At 39.5% G+C, this 4,349-nt stretch overlaps 1 pseudogene; it reads right to left on the bottom strand.

Annotated features, from left to right (window-relative positions):
- Positions 1 to 1,834: 1,834 nt before the first annotated feature.
- LOC129676224 (olfactory receptor 2G3-like) lies at positions 1,835 to 2,813 on the bottom strand (annotated as a pseudogene).
- Positions 2,814 to 4,349: the final 1,536 nt, after the last annotated feature.

The following is a 4,349-nucleotide window of genomic DNA, read 5'->3' as shown; positions in this document are numbered from 1 at the left end:
GACATCTGGGTTGTTTCCAGATTCTAGCTATTACAAATAAAGTTGCTACAAACATGGTTGAACAAATATCCTAGCTGTATACTTGAGTATGTTTTTGATATATGCCTAGGAGTGCTGTAGCTGGATCTTGGGAAAGCACTATTTCTAATTATCTTAGAAAGCACCAGATTAATTTCCAAAATAAAAATAACAACTTTTTTCTTTATTTTTAATTAATTTTTTATTTTTTATATATTAATTGCAGTTTATTCATTTTGTATCCAGCTGTAGCCCCCTCACTCATTCTCTCCCCTTCTCACCCTCCCTCCCTCATCTCCTCCCATTCCCCTCTCCAAGTCTTCTGATAGGGGAGGTCCTCCTCCCCTTCCATCTCACCCTAGCTTATCAGGTTTGATCAGGAGTGGTTGCATTGTCCTCCTCTGTGGCCTGGAAAGGCTGCTCCCCCCTCAGGAGGAGGTGATCAAAGAGCCAGCCACTGAGTTCATTTCAGAGACACTCCCTGATCTCTTTACTAGGGTACCCACTTGGAGACTGGGCTGCCATGGGCTATATCTATGCAGGGGTTCTAGGTTATATCCATGAATGGTCCTTGGTTGGAGTATCAGTCTCAGAAAAGACCCCTGGGCCCAGATATTTTGGTTCTGTTGCTCTCCTTGTGGACTCCAGGTCCCACTATCTCCCTCTTCTTTCATAGGATTCCCTGTACTCTGCCCAAAGTTTGGTTATGAGTCTCAGCATCTGCTTTGATACACTGCTGGGTTGAATCTTCCAGAGTCCCTCTGTAGTAGGCTTCTGTCCTGTTCCCTGTTTTCTCCTTCTTCCAATGTTTGTACAGTTTGTCTTTCTGAATGAGGATTAATCATCTCACCCAGGTTCCTGCTTCTTTAGGTGTACATATTTTAGTATATTGTAGATCTAGTATCCACTTGTGAGTGCTTACCATGTGTGTCTTTACACACCCAAGAGGAGTAGATGGGTGGAAATATTCAAGCTCAGGGCTGAAATCAATAAATTAGAAACAAATAAAACACTTCAAAGAATCAACAAAACCAAGAGATTTTTTTTGAGAAAATCAACAAGATAGACAAACCCTTAGCCAAACTAACTAAAAGACAGAGAGAAACTATCCAAATCAGCAAAATGAGAAATGAAAAGTGAGACATAACAACAGACACTGAGGAAATCCAATCATTAGGTCAATTTTTAAGTAATTGATCTTTTTCATTCGTATATGGATTCAAGTAGATATGTAACTACAAACTAGATAAGAAATATTAGTTGATATAATTGAATATGATAAGCCTGAGTAGATCAACAACATTATAATCATAAAAGTAGAAGTTTGAAAACATGTTATTTATGTATCATTTAGTATCAAATATATTGGTTACCAGAATGATGAACATTACTTTTTAACTCACAAGTCACGTAGATATAAAGATGTAGTGGAGTTAAAATCCCAAGTCTGTAATTTAACTTTTCTGTTTTCTACAATATTGATGGTAAGGTTTGCTGTAAAAGTGGGGAAGCTACTTTCTAGGATTATTAGAATATTTCTGGGGAGGCACATGCTGTGGAGCATTATGGCAATGTTTGTGTGTTCAAATGCAAAGGAGAAAAAAAGAAAAGAAGGAAGAGTAAGGAGAGTGTGAGACGCAGAAGAGCCATGGACTTCAAGGGATGTGGGAAAATACTGCCTCTCAGGGGCCCTAACACACTCTGGGAAGATGCTGAGAAGACAGACTAGAGTCCATTTCCGTTGCAACACTGACAAAGCTTATAGTGAGACACACAGGCCAAGAGGACGCCAGTGCAGGATTATGTGACAGTATGTTCAGGATCCTGTAGTCATAAAATCGCTGTCAACACGTGCTCTGCTTCGTTTGCACACTTCGGAGTCTACTAAAGAGACGCCCCAAAGCCCCTTTTACTTCTTTATTCCTCAGTGTGTAGATGAGGGGATTAAGGGTTGGGGTCATGACAGTGTAGAAGAGAGAGATGAACTTCCCGTGGGTGTGGGCATATGAACTGTTCGGCTGGATGTAAATGGCTGTGATGCTCCCATAGAAGAGGGACACCACCATCAAGTGGGATCCACATGTGCCCAGCGCTCTGCGCCAAGCCTGGGATGATTTGATTCTTATAACGGCCGAGGTTATATGTCCATAGGACGTCAGTATCAGTGCTAAGGGTAAGAGTAGCAAGACCAATGAGGCCACAAAGAGCTGGACTTCATTGGCATGAATGTCCACACAGGCAAGCTTGATCATGGAGGGGACCTCACAGAAGAAATGGTGAAGCCACAGGTGGCCACAACGGGGGAGCCAAAGAGTGACTGTTCCCTGGATGAGAGCATTTCCTAGTCCGCTGAGCCATGAGATTCCTGCTAGAGCTCGGCAGAGCTGTGGATTCATGACAGTTACATAGTGGAGAGGTTTGCAGACAGCAGCATAGCGATCAAAAGCCATTACTGCCAGGAGAATACACTCAGTAGAGCCCAGAGTCAGAGAGACATAAAGTTGCACTGCACAGCCCACAGCTGTGATAGTCTTGGCTGGTCCTTTCAGGTTCCAAAGCAGTTGGGGGACTATACTGGTAGTGAAACAGATGTCAACAAAGGAGAGATGAGTAAGAAAAAAGTACATAGGGGTCCTGAGTTTAGAATCTATTGAAGAGATCAGAATAATTACTGTATTTCCCACCAGAGTGAGAAGATAGGAAATTAAAACAACTATAAAGAGTGTTCTTTCCAGCTGGGGCTGGTCTGAGAAACCCACCAGAATGAAGTCACTGTTGACACTGCTGTTAGTCATCCCTGTCACCTGGTGTAGACAAGAAGGAAAACACTGTAAATTAAGAGAAAGTCACAATATTAATGTCCATAAAAACAGTTAAACTACTGACACTTAAAAAATTTAGTGACTTATGGCTCAGGGTTCTTTAGATGGTGAAATAGATTTTGTTACAGAAAGGATTTGAATCTTTAGAAAGGCACAAAAAGGCTATGGTAGAGGCAAAGTCTTTGTCTGAGTAGTAGTTATTAGAAGCTGAGACAGTTTGTCACAGAAAAAAAAATCCTTCAAAGAAATAAATTATTTTGCCCATTTATAATTGATTACAATTCATTCAAATTAAAGTTTAGTGTCTTTAGTGTTTAATATAAATACTTATTTAAAAAATTTAGTTTCTTCAACTGCAGTCCTTAAACTAGTCATTCTTTTAGTTTCTTATAACAACAACATATTCTGGAGATTATAAAGGCTACTTTTGATATAAAACATCAAACACGTTTTTTGTGGGACTTGTTAGATCATCCAGTGTACCAGCTTCCAGCTTGTGAATTGGCTCAAACAGTGCATTTGCACAGCTCCACTCTTCAGCTGTGTAGTGGTGAGTGAGGTTACTCGCTTTCTGATTTTGTATACTGAATGAGAAGGTGACTGCATCCGAATGTAGAGAATATTTGCCTGTATAAGTAAGGCTCCTCAGGCAGATGGAAGAGGGTGCTTCAATGTTACTTAACCATCATTAATTTTTCCTTGAGAGGTTAAAGGAACAACTTTAAGAAACTTGAAATATTTACAAATACAAACATCTAAGGTCGAGTCACTGCTTTCTTTTGTGCCCAAGGACTTATTACTATGGCCGCGTGTAATGTACTTGGTACCTGGTATCAGTACAATCACTCGGGCCTTAAAATTCTTCCTTGATTGCAATTTCATATCCTGTATTTTTTATTTTTGAAAAATTAATTGTGGATGTAACTAATAGGAAATAATTCTTAACTATTGACAAATTTCATTTGTCATGTAAAACTATTACAGAACTCAGTGAAAATTAAGTTAGGGAGGGTGAGATAAGGTATGGGCAATAACAAAGCAGCAGGACACACCTAAGTGAGGACTGAAAACAAGAAAAGGGCTTCACAATGATAAAAAACAGACTATAAAGAAACCCCTAAGAAGCAAACCGTCTTGTGTGTTTATCACACATACATACTAACAATATGCATACATGTAGACATACACATATGCACATGGTTCTTATATGTACATATGCATAATATGTACACATATATTGCCTTAGCTTATATTGAATGTAACATATACTAAACATATATAGTTCTAATTCTAATAAATGCACTCACAGCTACATACACACGCATCACACAAACATAAAGACATGGGTATCATTTTCTCACTTTGTTGCCATCAAAGGAATAAAACGAAGGCAGACATGTTACTTCTGTTCTGCTCCTGTTCATGATCACCTTACCTAGCGAAACGTTCTATATCACTTCTAAGACCCTCACAAACACAGGCAGCCTCCAGAGAATGTGCCTCAAATCC

The sequence above is a fragment of the Psammomys obesus genome, unplaced genomic scaffold (assembly GCF_907164565.1).
Source record: "Psammomys obesus unplaced genomic scaffold, mPsaObe1.curated_primary_1811, whole genome shotgun sequence".
Classification (NCBI taxonomy): Eukaryota; Metazoa; Chordata; class Mammalia; order Rodentia; family Muridae; genus Psammomys; species Psammomys obesus.
The sequence above is the reverse complement of the archived record's forward strand: the minus strand, read 5'-3'. Positions and strand labels throughout refer to the sequence as shown.